Source organism: Cervus elaphus, chromosome 23 (genome assembly GCF_910594005.1).
Source record: "Cervus elaphus chromosome 23, mCerEla1.1, whole genome shotgun sequence".
NCBI classification, from domain to species: domain Eukaryota; kingdom Metazoa; phylum Chordata; class Mammalia; order Artiodactyla; family Cervidae; genus Cervus; species Cervus elaphus.
Genome location: NC_057837.1, coordinates 44,237,547 through 44,260,500, shown reverse-complemented (window position 1 = coordinate 44,260,500; position 22,954 = coordinate 44,237,547).

Here is a 22,954-nt window from a genome sequence, read left to right as displayed (position 1 = left end):
TTATAAAGTCAACAAATTCATTAGTTGTCCTGAACCTTATATATTTCCCCAGTCCATTAAAACCATGAACATGAACTTGATAAAAAATAAAAAGTCCTTGAGCAGAGCCCCATTACAGACCTCCCCTCCCTACTTCATTTGTTTTAATTGTCAACACAGTGAACTTTATTTGGCTTAAATTTTGACTAGAACAGAATTATATTTCTAGGAGTTAACAGTCCTCAGATACCACTGGAGAATTCATTTTGCTCTTAAGTTTGGATAATAATGGATTTATGTAGTTAGGAAAAAAGAAAGTAACTGGCTAATCTGAGAGGTAAGAGTTCCAGGCGATGTTTAATGTGAAATTGGTTCCAGATACAAAGTGCAGCTCCCTGGAGGCCATGATGGGTGGAGACGCGTAGAGAGGCTTCATGTTATTAACATGTTCTTGGCGCCTGTCATGAAAGCGTAGCTTCACCCCATGACTGGCTAACGTTTATGCTTAGAATAGTAAATCACCCCTCCCAAGTTGAACTTGGCAGAAATTCTATTAAAAAGTTAGGTCAGAGAGCCCTGCTCAGGAACACAGAGATACGCAGAGCTCCCTTCTGCAAGGATACACAACACCCTGCCAGCCACCGACAGCATTCTCCACCCGTGTACATCCTCTCACCAACGTGTCAGGAAGATCAACACACAAGATCCACCGGAGGGTACAGGGTGAAGGGTCAATGTCCGCCACCTAGATCATTAATATCTTATGATGTCCCTAGCAGACATGACTGCACCCTTTGAAGGATGCGCCAACATAGTCAAGGTGGAGAACGGAGACTTTCTTCTCTCAAGAACCGCTGACCAGTTTGACAAGAAATCAGTTGAGTTCCAAAACCTAGTAATGGCATGAACAAAAGCTGTTGGCTAACTATGCAGAGAGGATAAAACAATAACAGAAAAACACAACCCGAAAGATTATTAGAGTCAATTCTCTATGTGAAGACAGCAGGGGAGAGAGCTCTGAACTGCAACTTTAATATCCTGTTAAGGCTAATCAAGGAGGGTCAGTGGGTGCACAGAGCTGGGAGAGGAGGCCTCTGAGGAGGAAGAGAGCCAGAAGGTTAATGACAGGCATGAAGAAAACCAAGGAAGAAAGAAGAGAGGGGGAGAGGGCTACCTGGCACAGACATCGGCACCCCACCCAACCCAGGCTGCCACAGGCACCCTCTAGAACCTCTGAGTCATGACCACCATAAAAGGAGCCTGAGAACAGACCAGGGTGAGCCTGCCCGCATCCTGCATATATTAAACAAAACAAAACAAAAACTAAACCAACCAAATCTCACTACGCCGGGAGAGCCTCAGACTAGGGAATGCCAGGGGCTTCTCTTGATGGTCCCGAGCTCTCCCAGGATTAGGACAAGGGGCTGTGGAGAGGACAGCCTTAAAGGACACGCCACAGCTCTCAGATAATCATGCTTTTTCATTATGCTTTCATTTCTTGGATATATTAAGATAGCTACTTATTATGGTTTATTTTTCAGTTTCAAATCATGGAGGGTATTAACATGATTTTTCCAGTGAAAACCATTTTTCCATGGTTTTCCACTGTATTTGCTAAATCTTTTTCAACATCATTTAACAGTTTTCTGGTCATTTTTAATGGGATTCACTTGCCAGTTCTCATCTCATGTGTGATTTTGACCCCAGTCCGTTGCCACATTGCCTACCTTCCCCTAACAGATGGGAGGCGTGAGTCAGGGGTCTGTGGCAGAGGGGCTTGTGCTCTGCTAAATCACTCATCCAACCTACTTTGACACCAGGGAGTGCAGGTGGTGTTGGGGGGTGGCAATGTTTGATTCTGCCCATGCTTTCACAGCAGAGCACTGCATACTGGGGGGCCTCAAAGGCAGCAATGATCATCTCACGAGTCTGCAGCCAGCAGGCAGGTCAGAGGGTCTCCTCCGAGGCTACCCTCCTTGACTTGGAGATGGCTGTCTTCTCCTGGGTCCTCATGTGGTCTCCCCCCTGTGTACATCCATTTACATCTTTCACCACCATATCACATGGGGGTTCACCCCAGTGGCCTCACTTTAATTTTATTATCTCTCTGAAGACTTGTAGGGGAGGACTTTCTCTCTACCCCTTTAGGTTCCCCTACTGGGTCCACAAAGTAAACTGACGACAGGAGATAAGACACACAAATGTACACAGTTTAATATCATGTGCGTGGGTGTCACTGGGAAAAACAAGTAGATACCCCAAAGTGTGGTGAGATTTGAGAGTTTGTACACAGTTCGAGTAGGGGAAGGGATGGGGGTTGCGGGCCCATCTGAGGGGAGCACAGGGTCTCCAGGGAAGGTGAGGGACCCTTAGAGGATGGGTGGAGGGTGGCAGCTGGTGACAGGGTCTGTCGGGGGAGGCTCCCTTCTAGGGCCCTCCTGTGACAAGAGTCATTTCTCATGGTGGTGAAGCTCCCAGGAGGGGACCTGTGACCCCAAGTTCTTGTGGAGGCTCCCTGTTCTGGCAGATGAGGGGGTTCAGGGGAAGCCCCCCTGAATCTGTGCCCTTCAGGTGCCTCCAGCTTAAGACAGTCAGTACACATTTTGGGGTGGCAGTCCCAGATACCTTCAGCCCCTGTCTCCAAATAGGGCCATTTTGAGGCCCTGGGAGTTAGGAATTCAGCATGAATTTTAGGAGCTCACTAACTATTCAGCCTATAAGAGGGATCATGAGATATGTGTCCCCTAAGCTCCACTTCCTTTTTTATACCATTTTTAACTGTAGTAAGAGCACTTCATGAGATCCAGCCTCTTGAGAGATTTTAAGCACACAATCCCATATTGTGGAGTCTAGAGACCATCCTCTCCTACAGATCTCTGCATTCTCTTCATCTTGTTTGACTGAAGTTTTATGCCTGCTGATTAATACCTCTCCCTTTCCTCTCCCCAGCCCCTTCTCACCACTACTCCTGTCTTCGATTTAACTATTCTATACACCTCCTACGAGTGGAGGAAAACATGCAGTGAAAATCGTCCTGGTTCACTGAGCATAGTGTCCTCATGCTGACCACAGAGAGAAAGGCTTCCCATGAGAGCACCCCAATCCTACTGTCTGCTGGCCCCCACCATGGGCCCACCCCCAAAGTCCTGTAGCCCCGCTGCCCTCTCTAGCACAGAACACTGCTCACTGTTGGATTCTGTGAATCTTGCAGACACTGAGGTTGATGTGTTTTCCCTACTGTAGTGGTCTTTTCTTTTCTTTTTTTTTTTTTTTTTGCACAAAGATCATCTTTTTATTTAAATATTTTGATGGTATACATACAAATATAATGTTTCTTCTGTAGAACAAATGTAAAAACTAATACAAATTATCACCCTTTCAGGAACAAAGAAAATCATCTAGAGAATGTGATGACTTTATGTAGAGGAAGTTTAAGACCGGGTTTTGCTTGGAGTATGCAGGTCACATTCACAAGTTCACACAGTAGTGATAGTCTTGTTGCAGACTTGGCAAACAATAACTACTAAGTCTATAATGCAAAGACAAAAGCAACAATTACAAGTAGAGAGTACAAAATTTAGAGTATCAAAGAGAGACCTTCATTTTGCCCACAGGTTTAAGGAATCTAAAGATATTTGCTTTTTCTTCATACATATTAGTGGGAGTAGAAAAGTATAAATCTTTTGCATAACACAGGTCATCAATATTTTTTTAAAAATGTGCTACAAAATGAGTTTTTTGAGATTTCATTTTCCTGGTAAAATATACTCAAAATTCACAAAATTACAGCCTTTAAAGCTTATGGAAATTATTTTCTTGTGGAGAATATTTATATAATTGATGACTGATAGGCACTTACACTTTGAAACTTGAAATGGATCATTTCTTCAAGGAGGAATAAAAATACAATCTATTAGTCTTTTCTAATAAAGTCTCTCCACACTGAAGTCTGGATTTATTTTTACTTGACAATGTCATACACACATACTTTTAATTGTAAGCAGGAGCGTATTTAACATGTTTTCATTAAGCAATTGTGTCCTGTGCTATGTGAGAGAAAGTATGATAAAACGTTGTCTCAAGTAATTTACAAAGTATACCCCTGGGATTTGTTTAAATAATCATACAGAAAGTATATGATTATGAGAAAATAAATAACAGAGCACTGCAGGAGGTCAGGAGAGCGCTGCTGGAGAGTTTATGCAAGGCTGCCGCTCTGCCCTACTCCTTCTCTCTGTCCCCCTCTGATGTTGGTATTTTCTTTTTCTTGTCTTGTAGCTGTTGTTATTAGTGCTTTGTTGTCTGTTTGCCTGTTTGTTTTGTTCCACACAGGAGCTGCAGTAAATTCCTCCCTCCATCTTCCCCAAAATGGGAGGGTCTATCTCTTAAAGGTGTATATGGATCCAGATGAGAAGTTCGGCACTGTGATTCTAGCACCAGTTGGGGAGCTTTGTTAAAATTGCCATCTCCCATACCAATTAAACCAGAAATGATGGGGGCTGTATGCTGTACAGGCTGCCCAGGCTGCCATGGAGAGCAGCCGGAGTGAGAAGTACTGGTGTACCCCCTCACTGGGGGGTGATCTGCAGATGCCCATCCAGGGAAGCAAAGCACCCAGTCTCTCACTCCCTTCCTTTTCTGGCTTCACAACAGTTGTGACTGCACTGCGGGATCACAGGGGTCATGAGATGTGACTGCCGGCAGGCTCCCTGCTCCGAGGACCCAGAAGGCTCTGAAGTCTTCCATGAATTCCTGCAGCTAGGCAGAAGGGTCCTCGAGAGAAATCAAGGCCAGGATTTGCCCCAAACAATTTCTCTCCATCTGCCTGCTTGGTGAGTGTGTGGCGGGAAGTCCACCGCCCCCACGTCCATGGTCTCAGCTCGCTTCAGAGCTGCTCTTCCTGATAAATGAACACTTAATGTCTCCATGAGAGTTACAAATAATGGTTTATTTTCAACCACTTATTATTAATAATCTTTAAAAGTTTTTCAGAGGGAGCATGAAAAACATGTTAAGTGTTCGATAACCCAGAAAACAGGGAAAGATGAGTTCATTGTCCACCCAAGTTCTCCCACAGACACCTGGTCTCTGCAGAACAGTTGAATTCGAATATCCACTAACAACCGAAGGAAAAGTGTGGCCTCTATCTCCTAACGTCCAGTTGTATCAAAATATAACTGTGTCGTGTGTCTACCAGACAGAAAGGGCATGGGGATGTGCAGCCTCAGGATCGGACATGCTCTGATTCTTCTTCATGAATCTTTCTAAGAATACGCAATCCCACAGACTGGTTTTGCTATATTTTCATGCCACAGTAATTCTAAATAATAACATGTCAGAACTACTAGGTAAGAGGGGGATCTATCATGCTGTATTCTTAGGGAAAGGTAATTTTTTTTAATCATCCGACAGGAAAAAATCCCATAAGCAAATCTGACCATCAAGCTGATGCGTGTGTTCGTGTATTTTAGGGAGTCTGATCACCAGGTCACTCTTCAGCAATAACTTAACGATATTCATAATAACAAACCAGCAGCTAAAACTAGGTTATCAGAGTTTGGGAATAATTTACTAAGTTATTTTGGATTAGAAAGAAAAGTAATGACATAGTTTAGAAAGCAAACAAGAAGTAAGAGAACAAATTTCACCCAAGCCAGCTGTGATAATCTATGAACATGCTTATAGATAAGTTGTGTTTTATGAAAATTAATCTAACTTTAAAAATGGAAGTATCATTTTAATTACTAACAGACTGAATGAGTCATACTATTTCTGGATATAGGAAGTATTCATCTTTGTCCCAAAGTTGGACAAGTTGCTTGGACTTCTCACTTGCAAGAGTGGCAATACTCATTATTTGGCATGATTTTGAGACTCAAATGATATACTGTGTGACACCAACACTACAGACAGTGGAAAAAGAGGAGGCACTTGTTGAGTGCTAAAATTCTCCCTTCGCTTTGTAAAAACAAATCCATTTGCTATCTAGAGAAGCTGGCCAGAGAAATAGCACAATTTCCCATTCTCCTCTTTAAGAATGTACTCATATATGTGTTTATTTTTTCCCATAATAAGGCACAGGAAATACATTACATTTTCTAAGTGCTAGCAAGATTCTATTTAAGTTTGTCAACATATTAAATCATTGAAGGACAGAGGTCATCAGGAGGCTCCACTGCTCTCAGTCAAAGTCAACACTGGGTTACCAAGATAGCGCTTTTCACTAAACTCAGTGGCATTTTGCCCAATATCTTTTACGCTGTTTGATGACTTTTAACATGCCTAGTGGAAAAAATTTTATTTTTTCCTTTCTGGATGAGCTTTTTTCTCGTAATAAAAACTCCCTCTAAAACTGAAGGCAAATTTTATTTTAATTCGGAAATATATTCCAGCTTGAGAATGAATCAAAGTCACATTTTTTTCCGTGGAATAAAAGCTCTGTGTCATTAAGCTTTGGTGTGTTTTCACAGATGTTATTCTCCTTTTGCCTAGACATGAGCTATCAAAATTGTATTTTGCAGTTATGTGTGTGTACAGGTTGAAGCTAGAAATCGGGGAGAATATTAAGGCCACTGAAATTTCCAGCTGGCTAAGTTTCTATTTTGAGTAATCTAGCCCACCCGAAAAGCAAATATTTAGAACGTGTCTAGGTTGAGTGACCCTTCCTGACTGGTGATGGAACTTCCAGGGCGAAATGAACACACTGTTTCTGCTCCCTGTGCCTCAAGGGTGGGGACTGGGCAGCCCTCTCCTTAAATAGTCACTAACCTTTGTGTCCCTTCCTGATGATTCACACACCTGACCTCAGCTTTGACACAGCTGACAAGTTCAATTCTTAGTAGTGCAAGCTTTTAAAAATAAATGTTCTTACTACTTGATCTTTTCTGTATGAAAGTATATGGCAATAAGTATCCATTTCTCCCTATCTTATAAATGGAAACAAATGATCCTGTTGTCTTAAATACAAACAAACAAAGAAAAACAGGGGTATGAAACCCTGAATGCTCTAGTCCTAGCGTAAGTCTATAGGAAGTATGGATGTATTCATTTTAGTGGAAAATGTCCCAAAGCATTTTTGCAACTTTTCTATCATTGGTTGGTTATGTGGCCCAAGGTAGAAATGGAAAAGAAAAAATATTAATGAAGAGAACCTAAGACTGGGGTCTGCTGATGCCAGCTACAGTGCAGAAGCAAAAGGATTTGGAGCCAGAACCAGAGTCTCTACTGTCCCTGTCTTCTTGGGACTGAAGCTGTCCCAAACCAGGACTCTTGCTTGGTGCTGACAGCAAGAGCAGGTTCAGATAGGCACTCCACCTTTTATTAGACTGGAAGCCTTTTGGCAAATCAGCTTCTCAAAGCCTTAGCTGGCTCACTGGTAAGGAGGATCATATAACTGCCAGGTTAGATTTTAGAGATTTAGAGATGATGTGTGCAGAGAAAATAGTCTGGAACATTGTGAGTGCATGTGCATTGTATACGCTCTCTCCATCAATCCTGTGACAATCCAGCTGCATAGGGAGCCCAGGCATGATCATCCCTTCTCTAGGAGAATGACTGGCCCAGAGAGGATGGAGGCTCCAGTTCCCACCACTATGGCTGGCTGAGCTGTTCTCTGAGCTCAGCCCTGGTCCCGCCCACATCAGCTGTGCCAAGCGCATCATCATTACCTTCAGATAAACACACAAAAGGCCCATCTTGCTCTCCTCATCTCCTCCCCCTCCTCCCCCAGAGCAGTGACATCAGAGCACTAAGCTTGGGACCCCAGGATCAGAGAGCAGCTGCCTTGGGGGTCCTGTTGAAAGCCCTGCAGGTTCTGCCAGTTTCCAGGCCAGGGCTGAGTCTGGGCAGATGCATCCTAGAGGAGAGGGCAGCTGGCTGCTTCTCAGCCCCCCATACCCACTGACCCTTCTTCCACCCTCATCACTCCAACCACGCTGCTCCTCCCACAATTGCGCCTTGCGCTGTGCAGAGTGTAGGATGATCCACTGTGATTTCTTTCTGCATTTCAAGGAGCTAGACTTTCACTTCTTCAACTGTTCAAAAATAATGGAAACCAACTCAACACTTCCCACCACATCTCTGTAACCAGTAGGCTTGGGAGCCCATGCCCATGCTTGTTATCCACCCTCAGTCATCCTTGGTCATTTGCCCTGTTTTCCGTGAATTGCTATCTGGGCCTTTGCTCATCAGTCCCATCTTTAATAGATAGTGAGGTCTGGACACTTAGCCCTCAAGTCATCCTGTGACCGAGGTCCACCAAGCTGTGCAGACTAATCTATTACATGCTGTCGTTGTTGTTGTGTAGAATTCTGTTAAGAAGTCAAAGGCTCGAAATTCTCCTGGCATTTTTTTTTTTTTTCCATGCAGCCAGTGTTGCCAGGGCTCTGGGCATTGTTGAGTGTGAGCCTCCCTCATAGTTGTCAGACTCTACTTGCCTTTCCAGTCACTGGCCAATTTTTAATCCATGCTCCTGTGCTGATGTAGATGTTCTTTTTGTTTTCCTTCCTGACACACACAGGAAGTTTCCAGAGTCCAAGAGAGGGACAGCAAATGGCTAACATTGCTTGTTTAGTTACTTTGTAAATATTTTTAAATACTCAGATTTTCTATGAACCACTAAATTTAGTGAGTTTATTTCCTTCACTTTAAAAAAAAAAAGTTGGATACATTTACATGACTCTTTAATATTTACATGAGAAAAAAAATATTACCACCCATTTCCTTCCTTCTCCTGACTTTATGACTGCATGGCCTTTCATCAGCTTTTTAGGACTCCTTTTCTCCCCAGGTCATTACTACAGTACACTCACTTTTTAAAAGTTTGGTTCAGCCACTAGCGATAGACTTGGACTTTAAATATCTACTAGGTGTCTCCCATTGATTCTGAAACTTTTCCCAGGTTTATAAAAATTAATTGACTAGCTTTGCTGCTATGAAAGACAATTGTCAATGAGAATGTTGGTGCATCTTGGATTTGTATTTTAGGGGAAAATCACTTGTGTTTTATTGCCCACAAAACCAATATAATAAAAAAAGCCAAGGGAAAATAAGCTAACCAACAAAAAAGCATCACACTTTGTTCCAAAGCTCTTTAAAATAGGTAATAATGACCCAGTTAACTATGCCATTGATTTGACTATTTTCATATTGAGAAAATGAAATTGTGGAAGCTAGCAAAAAAGGCACCTGTGGAACCAGTATAGTGTATTAGATTGAATGATATCCATGAAATCAAAAGCACTGTACTTTTAGGCACTTTTGTCAGGCACAAATAATTAATTATTATCATAAGCTAAATCTGTCTTACATACCAAAAAGTTGAAAGCATTGCACAATGAACACGCATGTAACCTCACCCAGGTTTTATCATTCTTATCTGTCACCTCTGCTTTGTTCCCTATCTATCCATCTTACTCATTCCTCTGTCCATAAGTCAGTCCACTATAAGAACACTTTTAAGAAGCTGAATGGCGTAAATTCCTGCCCATAAAAGTTCAGAAGCCATGGATTAGAATGGGTATGGACAAGGGGAGTGTAAATAGTGGGGTCAGTGGATCTCGGTCCATTGATGATCCTAAGATTTGATGTGGATGGACACTCCCTGACATGAAAGGTACAAAGTGGAAAGAAGAGCTTAACAGTTGGCTTCTCTTGTGTAGGAGACTGGAATTGCAAAGCCTGCTACACAAGCTATGAATCCAGCCTATCCCAGGACAGGCACTGCTGATGAGAGTCTGTGTCTCGGTGAAGCCTGGATATGGCCAAGGGCCCTCATGGGGCCAGCACTTCCAGGCATGTGGAAACTTACTTGCCATCCATGGAAGGGTGGCTGCCCGCTCTCTACACACCTGAACTCCAAGGGCAGCCATACTAGAGCCACACGTGTGCAACACAGATAACAATCCACCCAATTACTAATCAAACCTGAAATCAGTAAGTTAGAGCCCTTGATACACTCGACATCACCACTCCTCCAATTTTTGCAGATGTGAGTATACCCCCACTCCTTCTGCTTACACACACACACACAAAGAAAAGTGAATTTTCGCACTACATTCCTACTGACTGTGAGAAGGCTCCTGCTACCTGGGCTAGATGTGGGCAGTGATAAGGACATTCTCAGAGAGAGGCTCTGACCTTACAGAAAAGAAGTGAGCCTTATGGTGAGATGTGATTCGTGGGAGCTGGTGTCTGGGTGGAGACACAAGCTGAGTGCACTGGATGACCAGGTATGTGCAGGTGCTGAAGATGGATGGGGCAGGTGCAAAGCTTCCTGAGTCCAGGGTGGGATGGAGTGAGTAAGGGGAGGAAGGAGAGTCACACGTGAATGTCGAGCCAGGTCTGAACTTCGCTGCCACAAACACGATCTGGCTTTATCACTGGGACACAATGTGAAAGATCTCAATAAAACAATAGGCTCTGACTCAGGGAACTCAAACTGGGGGCTCTGTAACTACCTAGAGAGGTGGGAAGGTGGGGGTGGAGGTGGGAGGGAGATTCAGGAGGGAGGGGACATATGTGTACCAACGACCCATTCATGTTCATGTATGGCAGAAACCAATGCAGTATTGTAAAGCAATTATTCCTCAATTAAAAATAAATACTTAAAAAAAAAACAGACTTCACCAAGCCTGATTCCAGATTTTTATGATTTCTTAATGTACTAATTTCACACAGTTAATGGTAGGACAGAGGTTATAGAATGATCTGAGGAATAAATTACATGATAAAGACAGAAAACAGAGGGAATTTTAATACCCATTTTTAAAGAACTACTATGAAAATAAAAGCTAAATTTTTAAAAAGTCCTGGCATAGGGGACACTTCATTCATCCAGAAGGTCCTGGAAGGGGACTATTTCATTCTCCAGCCACATCAGAAAGGAGGCATCGCCTAGGACAGACACAGAGCAGCAGAGTTTGTGATAGTCTGACGCTTTGAATGAAGTGAAAATGTTGCTATTGATTCATCTTAATTTTAATGAACTAAATCAATTTTTCCGGAGGCCTGCTGGCAATATGACACCCACCGTGGTGGTATCTGGATTCTGTGTGTATAACTTGCCTTTTCAGATTGTTAGTTTAGCTGGTTTTCCCTTCCTTCCCATTCTGCGACACCCCCACCCCCCAGGTCAATAAGGAATATCGAATTTCCTAGTAGGAGGCTGTACATAGAGGGCTGTCTTGTGAGCTTCAGAAGTTCCAGCTGTCCTCAGCTGCACCCACACACAGCTGAGCTACATCCCCATCCTGTCTGTGGTCCAGCTGAGGCATCGCATCTTGACTTGGATTGCAGCGGCTGTGGCACCCTGCACGTGCCCCCTGAGGGTGGTCTCGGGGCCATCGGGGGAGCGCAAACACAGAGTATCTCCACTCTCACTGTGAGGATGATGTAGCAGTAAGCACGCAGAAGCACTAGTACTATCTGAACATCAGTGTCCTTGTGAGGTCATTGATCTTTCATGCTGCCTCTTTTCTGGAAGGTTATAAAGTTCTTCTCCACCACAGGACACGCTTTTACATCTGAAAACCCACTCTGAGTAAATGTTTTCGATTTCATGTGCATGCTAGGACCCGCTGACAAGGAGCAGCAGTTGTTGGCAAGGGCACAGACTCAAGCCCTGGGAGGATCAGCTGCTTCGCTCAGTGAGGGGTCCTGGCTTCACAGACTCTGCCCATCTCAGGGCCTGTAAGAGTGGTGCAGGGTCTACGGCCCCAGCGCCCTCTCTATTCATCGATTGGATGGGGTGGGGGGCCAGCCGGTTTTTAGCCCTCAGTGTTGCCATCGGGGAAAGGGACACGGTAAGAACAGGCTTCCTGACCAAGCCCAGAGCTGCACGGCTGGCCCTGGGCGCTGGGTTTCCCGCTGTCCTTCGTGGAGAGAAAGGGAGTCCTGTTGACCTGCACCTCTCCTTGGGCCCAGGTTCATTTCATTTTGGGAACAAGTGTGGGAGGAGGAGTTGGAACTGCTGCCAGGCTTGCATTTCAGCAAATTGCCCGGTGGCCCAGCCCAGAGCCTGGGAACAGGGGAGACACGGCTCGGCGCGCCACTGACATGACTCACCGGGGAGCAACCCCCTCCTCGCTGGGCCTCACCATTTCTTTGGAAAACATTCCCCAGGGCTCTTGCAAGAGGATGACTCACGTCAGGGGGTATTTTTAGCAATCAGTTAACTTGCATTTAGCCTGGAGAGGCAGGATCCAATCAGAAAGGAGCTGAGAGCCGTTCCACATGAGCCATTCTGAATGCTGTAATTGGGCCGTGGTTTCTGGGTCTGCGGGTTGAGTCATCTTCTGGGGAAGCAGGAGGGAAAACAGAGTGAGACTGTTGCTACAACAGGGTGTCTGATAAGATGTGAAAGTAGTCAGTGCCAGGAAGAGCGTTATATTTATCTTTATAGGATCTCACCTGCCTGTTCCAGGCACATCTTGGAACACTTGTTTAGGTTTTGCAGAGTCACTGCATGGCATTTCAGGGGCTACATTAGAATATTGGCCCTGGTCTCACAGGCAGAGGCTCATAAGACAAAACGCCCTTTCACACCAGGTCGACTCTGGGAGGTACTCGCATATTCATTTGCATCTTGTGTTTTAATCCCATGAAAGGAGAGAAAGGAGATATCGAACAATGCCTTGAGAGGGGCTGTGGTGGCCGGAACTCTCTCCTCAGAAGGCTGGGAGTCTCCCTAATGCACACATACGTGTGTGTGCATGTGCACATGTGCAAGTCTGTGTGCATATTTTGTGAATGTGTGATTGTGGGGCTTGTGTATGTTTTGTTTGTGTATATATGGTTGTATGTGCATGTATTTGACTATGTGTATTTGTGTGTGATTTCAGGCATGGGTGTATCTGCATGTATATTGTTGTGTATGTCTGTGTGTGTTTGACTGTGTTTATTGTGTGTAGGTGTGTGGGCACATGTTTTCCTGTGCATGTGTGGGTATATATATTTCATGTGTATATATTTATTGTGTCTGTGTGTGTATTTGATGTATATATGTGTGTTTGCATATACATGTATTTATCTGTGTGTGCCTGGGTGTTTGATTATAGGTAGGTATGTAGGCACATGTTTTCCTATGTGTGTGTGGGTATATATATATTTGATGTGTATATATTTATTGTGTCCATGTGTGTGCATTTGATGTGTATATGTGTGTATACATGTATTTATCTGTGTGTGCCTGGGTGTTTGGTTGTAGGTATGTATGCCGGCACATGTTTTCCTGTGTGTGTGTGTATATATATGTTTGATGTGTATATATTTATTGTGTCCATGTGTGTGCATTTGATGTGTATATGTGTTTGTGTATACATGTATTTATCTGTGTGTGCCTGGGTGTTTGGTTGTATGTATTGTGTGTTGGTGTGTGGGCACATGCTCCCCTGTGTGTGTATTTGGGTGTGCATGCTTCATTACTACACAGCCAGTCCAGTTATGCACCTGCTATTCTACCCAGAAGCCAGGGAGTGAGTCAGCGAGTGGCCTGTGGAGTTTTCAAAGCTGAGAAATAGAGTCTTTGTTTCAGTTGCAGGACAAGGAAACTCTGCTCTCAAATGCCCACAGAGGGATGGTTTGGTTTGGTGAGACTAACTACGGTGGCAAGAATTTCTCACCTTCCAGTAATGATCAAAAGCCAAATAAAACAAACAACAAAGCAGTGTCCAAAAAAAAAAAAAAAACCAAACAAAACAAAACCCTTTAAAAACTGTGCATGCCTTGACTCTGCTTTTTCTTTCACCGCTGCTGCCTTTCTCCTACATTCTACCCCCACCCTCACACCCTGCAAACCCCCGCAAACCCCCACATGCTGACATCTCTTTCTTGAGTTGGCTCCCTGTGTTCACAGGCTCCACCCACCCTCCGGGCTTGTGAGCCTATGCCGGCCCATCCGCACCTGGTCGGGCCAGCATTTAACCACATCCATGAAGGTGAAGGTGCTTCTTCTGCAAGTGGAGCCCTGCTCACCCCGAGCACTGCCAGCACATTCACAACTGCTCCCTCTTTCACCATCAGTATTATGAAACCAGATGGCACCTTTCCACTCCAGCGGGGAGCTACAGTAACCAATTTTAGAGAGCAAATTGCAAAGTTGATGTTTCCCTTTAAATAAGCAAAGGATGGCTGATCCAGTTCAGCCAAGAGAGAAAATCAGATCTCAGATTTCACCTGACATTCAAGTCACTGAAAAGCAGCCCTACTCGAAAAAAGAAGAAAAACCCTGTATGGGACTCTTACATTGGAACTTTGACCATGGTTTTCTCCTTTCACTGTGGGTGAAAAGTAAAAATACCACATGGTCTCTCTGACAGTATTTCTGACTTGACCAAAAATGAGGAGATATTAGATGTTGCTGTTGATCATTCGCTGAGCCATGTCCGACTCTTTGTGACCCCCATGGACTGCAGTACGCCAGACCTCCCTGTCCCTCACTATCTCCCAGAGTTTGCCCAAGTTCATGTCTATTTAGTTGTTGATGCTATCCAACCATCTCATCCTCTGCCGCCCCCTTCTTTTGCCTTCAGTCTTTTCCAGCATCAGGGTCTTTTCCAATGAGTCAGCTGTTCGCATCAGTATTAGATAATTCATGCAAAATCTTGCTTTGATGTAATTTCCAGTCATCGTTACAGACTCAAAAATATTTGGCTAACCTGGAGGAGCAGCTGAACTCCAAGATAGTAATATTATCCAAATGGCCACTATTTAATAAATGCTAATTATGAAAATGAGCTTTCCAAATAAAATTTGTTAAATTACAGTTGAGTGCTCCCATTTGGATACAAAAAGGATAAGAAAAAAAAGGAATACTTAAAAATATGTACCCTTTACTTTTCACAGGTGTTAACATCCAAAATGCCTATATGCTTACTTCAGTCACTGTCCTTTCTTCTCCAAATTCCCAAGAACTCTCTCTTTCTGCAAGGCATATGGATGGGCATGGTACTTCCTTCCCCCTTGTGTCAGCCGAATGGCCAGGCCTTGATATTTGCATGTTTCCCCATTATTGTTGCTCAGCTCATGATTACAGAAAAATGAATTATGGCCCTGCCTACACAGTATTATCTCTACAGTAAAAATAAAATACAGCAATCAATGTGAGGTTGTTTTTGTACATGAATGAAAGCACTAGAAAGAAAGTCTTTACATGTGCTTTTAAGTGGTGGTACTTCAAGCCCAAAATAACATGAAACCTATTAACTGCCTCTAGCCATCTTCCAGGTTGATGATTCAAAACCTCTGGCCACTTCTTCCCTCCATCACACCGTAATCAAGGGCAAGGACACACTTGTCACTAGAGCATTCTACTAAGTTAAAGTAAGGCAATCTCTAAATCACAAAGCCTGGCCTTGAAGTCATGCTAGAGGCTGGCTTCCCATTTTTTCACCGTTGTCTCCCCGTGGTGCATCACTATTCCTGACACACTGAGTCCAGTGCTTGAGAAGCACTGCTGCATGAATGAATGCGAACCAATCTGGCTTCAAAAATGGGCTCCCCCCACCATCTCCAGGTGTTTTTCTAGAGAAGTAAAGAGAGGAAAACTGACTAAACTCTGCCATATTGGTTTTTTAAATCATCCATAACTGGGATACTCACTCATCACAACTTTGAAATTTTGCAATTTATTCTCCTATTCAAATTTACTTTGTATTTACCAAAATGGGATTTTATTCTATCGTTTCAAATCCCCTTTTATAAGAGAACAAGCGACATGGCCAAAGAAGGAATGTGGTCTTGGTAGCAACTGCATGCTCTTATAAACTCAAACATCTCCTGGTTTTCACCTGTTTCAATTGAGACTTTTGCTGTTTTTCAAGTAGCCTGCAAGTCCTCTAGACATGAACTGTAGCTTTTCCAGGAAGTGCCTCTGGTTCTGTTAAGTGTCCCAACACAACTCCGTGTAAGTCTCATGTACTGGCTCAGGCTGCTATAACAACAGACATTCATTTCTCATAGTCCTGGAGGCGAGAAGTCCAAGGTCAAGGTGCCAGTGGACTTGGGAGCTGGGCAGAGCCCTCTTCCTGTCGTGCAGATGGCCACCTTCTCACTGTGCTCTCACACGGAAAAAATAGAGAGAGAGCTCTGGTTCCTTTTCTTCTGCTTCTAAGGACACTAATCCTAACATGCGGACTCCACCCTCATGACATTTTCTAACCCTAATTACTGCCCACAGGGCCACCTCCAAACACTGTCCCACTGAGGGGGGTAGGCATCATTGTTTACAAGGGACACATTCCGTCCACAGCACCTCATCTGTGTGGACAATAAAACATTAAATGTGCTCACTGGCTCTGAATTCATTCAAAGATTCATTCAGTCTTTCACCTCTAGCATGAAACTTGGAAGCAGATAAGTAGCAACACATATTTCCACAAAAGGGCACACACACTTTTAGGCATAAACTTTGTATTTAACATATTCCCTGACACTTAAGTGGATCTCAATAATATTTCTAGTCAATGAATGAATATTGCTGAATCTCAGTGAAATGAAAAGGATGTTATCTATAAAGTCCAATTAAACTAACTAAATGATTTAACCTCATGAATAGAGTTTAATGTTTTTTTCTCCATACTAAAAAGTGCTTGCTGAAAATGACAATGTTGCTTCAGCATAGCTGATATTGAACAATTTCTGCTGATAATAAGTGGTCATTAACTTCATTTACTTCTTGAAGTCAGTCCTTGTACAGAATCACAAGATTGTATCATCTGCATAAAGGAAAATGTTTATCTTCTTATTTCTTACATTTATAAATGGCATTGTCACAATTTTGGGGAAGGTTTAAAGATGTGACTAGACTAAGAACATGACAGTCTGAATGCATAAGTAGTCTCCTTCAAAAGAAATTAAGATGTGTGACTAATAATTATTCACTAAGTCACTTATTTTCATCAATATATTTCTTAATGGACACAATCTCTAAGTTTTTATCTTTCCCCCAAACTCCTGGTGATTCAGGATGGCTCATTTTATTAAGTTCAAGTGAGAACTTATGATAAAAAATCAAATATTGAATTATGAATTGCAGTAGAAAGAACACTAACCCATTAACTTAATAAATAAAAAACTGTTTTGACCTTGTCATTAGCTCAGTTCTATGGTCCCCAAAGACTTATTTTGCCTTCCTGGACTTTATTTTTATCTGAAAATGAGACTTTGGAATTGGCAAATTCAAATTACTCTTTTAGTTGTTAACATTCATGATTCTCAGGCACTCAAGCTTGTTATCAATTGTGATAGGTGGTAAAACCAAGTGGTTTTGGTCAAGGAGAGGGGTTCCCTGAATGCTCTCTGCACTGGTGTGACTGGTGTTTCTCATGCCAGAGATCAGCTGTCCATTCACCTGTTTCCTCTTTCTCCTGGAAAATGGCAGGACCACATTTCCCAGACTTCCTTGTGGTCATGTGACAAATGGGCAGCTGACCTTATGTGATCATAAGTGATACACACCCCTTTTGCTCTCTTTATTTTGAAAATAAAGCTCTTCTGTGCACAATCCCCAAGCCTACCTTCCTTGGAAGCCCCCTGAAACACACAGCCTTGAAAGTCTTGATGTGGATGGAACGACAGGTATAAGGAACTGGGTCTCTGAATCACCACCTGTAGGAAAGCCAGAGCCACCCACCAACCCACCAGGAAACTCATTTCCACATATCCCCAGAGAAAGAAATAGACCTCCATCACTTTGCACCACTTCATGCGCTTGTGAGTCTGCTGGTTACAGCAGCTAGCTTCATCCTAACCATTGCAATCTTTTCCCAAAGAACTATGTGGATCAGCCATGTCACATTTTAAAATGTTTTCAAAACTGCCAGTCAGATAATGAGCACAGAAATCTATGTGGAGACTCAGACAATGACTTCCCACTTGTTCGGCAGATTTAGCTTTGTTGAAGTTAATGGTTGATACTGAAACATTTGAATTTCCTTACCACTTCTTTGTTTCTCTTTCTCTGTTTTAATCTTGTGAAGTGTTGTGGGGCTGTTGTGCAAACATCATATAAATTATCTCTAGACGTACTTGTATGTGTCGATCTGTTCTACTAAATTTAAGTTAATATGTCCCCTTAGTTCAGAGAGCTGTCTTCTGACCCATGTCTTTAGAGACGGCCTAGGAGATTTGATTTCCACACTCCTATTTCAATGCTTGTGCACAGTCAGACAGAGAAGAGAGAAAATGAAGTCAAGAGTGTGAGGGGCTTTCTTTGCTAGACTTCAGCATCTCCAGCCAGAGGGGATGTGGACGTGTCTGGGGCAGACTTTGGTAGACAAACATAGATGAACCTGGTCCAGGTCAAGAGGACCACCCAGGTGTCATAGAACTATGCACCTGTTCCCTACCAGGGAAGACAGGATTAATAGCCTACTTCCCCTAGGTTTCTGGCCCCCACATTATTCCTAACTTCCCCCCAATTCTCACCTTCCTTCTCTAGTCTTTTCTCTTGTTGGCTGTTGGTAGGGAGAAAATGACTGGAACAGAAAGATAAAGCCCTCATAAAAAATAATCAAATTCTACTCTGCTTGTAGGATAACCCTGGTCACTGCCAAGCCTCCTGGCTCAGACCCAGGGGCCCCGTGGTGCATCCCCATCCACCAGGTCTCCCTTGTGTGACCAACAGCCAAGACCGCTCATTTCCCATCTCACTTCCACCTGCCACAGCGCCCTGCACAGCCGTCCCCTAACATGCCAACGAGACAGAAAATGCTGGCACCAGTGTCCATGGCTGAGATTTCCAGGTACAGGTGGAGAGAACCTGAGAAAAAAGTGAATCTCTAAATGAAAAACTGCTCATCTAGAAACGTGAATGAAATGCTTTATTTGTTGTAGTTTCTGCTCGGTTACTAAGTCGCGTCCGACTCTTTGCTACTCCATGGACAGCAGCACCCCAGGCTCCTCTGCCCTTCACTATCTACTGGAATTTGCTCAAATTCATGTCCACCGAGTCAGTGGTGCCATCCAACCATCTCATCCTCCAATGCCCCTTTCTCCTTTTGCCTTCAACCTCTTCCAGCATCAGGGACTTTTCCAAAGAGTCAGCTCTTCATATCAGTGGCCAAATGAATGGAGTTTCAGCTTCAGCATCAGTCCTTCCAATGAATAGTCAGGGTTGATTTCCTTTAGGATTGACTGGTTTGATCCCGTTTCAGTCCAAAGGACTCTCAAGAATCTTCTTCACCACCACAATTCAAAAGCATCAATTCTTTAGTGCTCAACCTTCTTTATGGCTCAATTCTCACATCTATACATGACTACTGAAAAAGCATAGTCTATACACACCTTTGTTGGCAAAGTGATGTCTCTGCTTTTGAGTATGCTGTCCAGGTATGTCATAGCTTCCTTCCAAGGCACAAGCGTCTTTTAATTTCATGGCTGCAGTTCCTGTCCACAGTGATTTTGGAGCCCAAGAAAATAAAATCTGTCACTGTTTCCACTTTTCCCCCTTCTATTTGCCATGAAGAGATGGGACCAGATGCTGTGATCTTGATTTTTGAATGTTGAATTTTAACCCAGCTTTTTCACTCTCCTCTTACATCCTCATCCAGAGGCTCTTTAGTTCCTCTTCACTTTCTGCCATTAGAATGGCGGTATCATCTGATATCAAATGCTTTTAATGTCTATTAATGAGGATTCCACCAGCAACAACCTGTATTTGTTAAACATTCCATCAACATTGTGGTGTTTGGAGCTTACATCATGCACTCCAAGGAAAATATTTAATATATGAATAAATTTAGGAGCTGCTGTTGGGAACAAAAATAGCTAATGTGTTAGGTAATGGTTGTAGATATTAATAGAAAGTACTCTGCTTTCAGCGCCCACTTCCATAAACAGATCCCATTTCCTCTGCTGCTGTACTGAAAGCAACCTCTTTATAATTGCCTTCCTAATTCTTTTCTCTATATTAGTTTTCACTTTAAAATCTCATTTGCTTTATTATCTACATACTGACTCTTAATCACCATATTTAGCCACAGAGATTTCAAAGAAAATGAGGTGGGGGTGACTGTCCAGTGCCGGCGTTTCTCTGATTTTCTTCTTATTATGAACAAAATAAATTCCAACATGTGCTCCCAACTCTCCCTTCCTCCTCCTCCTTCTCCTTGAAGGTCTCCTCCTTTTCCTCCTTCTCCTCCTCCTCCTTTTTCTTCTTCTTCTCCCCAGGCCCCTCTCCTCATTCCTCTTCCTCTTTTTTTTGAAATTCATGTCGGTTCCAGAATCAACACAGTTACATACAACTAATTCAAAGAACATCTAGTCTGAAACCTGGAGTGTTCACTGGCACAAGCCTGAGGAAATTCTTTGGGATCTGGACAACATAGCAAACTCACTGCTGTGTCATTTCCTCCATAAGTTTCACTGGAAAGGACTAGAAATAACACAAACACCATAACTGACAGATGTATGATTCATGGATTCTATACACAAAGTGGATCTGTATGTAGATAGATAGATAGATCTGTATATACATAGATCCATGTTGTTAAAAGAATATAGATATTTATACATAGATATAGATAAATCTCCCATGAAAACATCTGCCAAAGCATCCTATTTAATGGGAGTTTCAAATACAGTCTGGTGTGGAACCCAGCACACATCAAGGAAATCTGGATTATCATAAAAACCAAGCTGCCCAAGACAACGAGATATACGGGAAACTAGAATGTATGTTTCAAATATAGAACTGGTCATTTATTTAGGACTGAAACTGTGATTAGAATGGACTTACAATTCAAAGTGTAGCCCCAAATCACATTGATAAAGCATGGCATTCCCAAAGTACAGCTTGCATGGTGAGTGAGTCAGTTTTGCAGTGAGGACTAAACACCTAATGATCAGTAAAAATAACCCCAACTTTTCTTTCTCTGGACAGAAACACAGCTGGGAATGAGCACTCTGTGCCGTGAATGGGCAGCTCTATGCCATGGAGCAGATGCGTGCCTCTTCTCCAGCTTATTTGTGTCTGGTGCCGTGCAAGCGGTGAGCACGGTGCTCAGTGAGCTGGGCCCATGGAGGGCAGCAAAGCAGGACTGAGCATTCCAGAAGAGGGACTGAGCATTCCAGGGACTGAGCATTCCAGAAGAGGGATAAGAAGGCACGGTGAGCGGCGGCCGCACGTGGAGAGGCGCGCAGGGTGCTCACCCCCAAACACCGGCAGGACATAGGTCTCCAAACCTGAGCCCCCAGGTGGAGACGGGAGGGTCCGACTCTCTCTTAACGGTGCTGAGTACCTGTAATCACACACATAAAGGCCCACAGAGGATGTCAGTACACAGCAGCTTCACACATGTCGGCAATGACTATTTTTACAAGACCTTCTCCTGTGTGGCAGCTTTTACACATAGGTTCCCATTCTATGAACCATATACCATCCAGACAAATTAGAGTTTTAAGTTTTCAGTGACGCGCAGGCTTTCCCCGTCTAAGGAAGTCATTTGTAGATAGCAGCAGTAGCTCTCTCTTTGCTGCTTTGTTCCTGTTCCCCCTGCAGCATGATAGATTTGCTGTTCAACTGCTTAGTCATGTCCGGCTCTTTGCAACCCTGTGGACTGTAGCAAAGCCAGGCTTCCCTATCCTTCACCATCTCCCAGAGTTTGCTCAAACACATATCCATTGAATCGATGATGCCATCCAACCATCTCATCCTCCTTCGTCTGTGATGGATGGTGGAAGACAACCTGAAATGGAGGGATTTCATACTTCTGATTTTCAAGGAAGGCATGAACTAAAGGAATAACAGGACAGTTCTCTTGGGTTATCCTAAAACCCTCATCTCAGAGTCTCCTTCTGGGGATCCCAAATTAAGACAAGGAACACTTTTTCCTTTCTTTTGTTAATTCTTTGCCCTATCCATTTTTTAAAGGAGTATGAATTCCTAAAGCACTGGATGCTGTCATATTCAAATGAATCAGCAATTATAACAGAATTTATGGTAGCTACTTAACAGATGACACAATTCTTAGAAACCATAAACTATCAAGGTAAGGTCTGCAGAGAAGTCAATCAAGTGCATGAGCTGTGGTTTCTGGCTGCCAAGTTTCAGCTCTTGGCACGCTGCTCTGGGGAAGGTCTCTCAACAGCCACTGAGGGAGACATCATCATTAGGCCCATCTTGTGCACCAGGCAAGTCAGGTGAGGTCAGATCAATGTGATGCTACCTGAAGCCAGTAGAGGAGATTGCAAACGTAGGCTTTCAATTTCTATGCCATCTAAAAGTGTGTCGTGTCAATTCTATTAGCCGGAATGATCAAGGATGAAGTCATTTTATTCATCTGACATATCTCGGACTAGAACAAGTAGCCATGGTTATTTTTGTGACATTGTGTGTGGCTCATGTTTCTGTGTGTATGTGTGCACAGGTGTGTATGTGCTGCTTCATTCACCAAACACAAGAGGCCCAACAGAAGGCCCAAAGGAATGTGCTGGCATTACTCTAGTTCACATTGACCAGGCTGGTGATATGGCAAAAGCAAGTTGGTAGTCCTTATTGTGTTGTCATTCTTCAAGTACGCTTTGACCACACACTTGAGGACATGCAACTCTCCTTTTTATTGGATTAGACCGTCAACTCTGGTGCACTGTGTTGTGGGGACTGGAGGGGAAGTCATGGTCCATGAAAAGGAACTCAATCGAACAGAGACTCTGCCTCTCAGAAACAGCGGAAACCCTGCTGCCGTGGTACAAAATAAACCATAACTGAAAGTATGTGCACAAATGGACTGTAAGTCATATGCGTCTGCATTCAAGCAGATGGAAAATCAGGTCAACATCTCATTAGGTAGGCAATTACAATTAACCATTTGTGGAAACTGCATCATTGTAATTTATTTTCAGTAGTGGCTAAATGTGAAATGCATTTTATTTGGGGCTGTCTGAAAACAGGAAGTGGTTCAATTCTGCTTGTCTGCACAACTGGCTGATTCTCCTCTGTGTGTTTTTCCTTTGTCTCAAAACTATCCCGGCAAGTGTT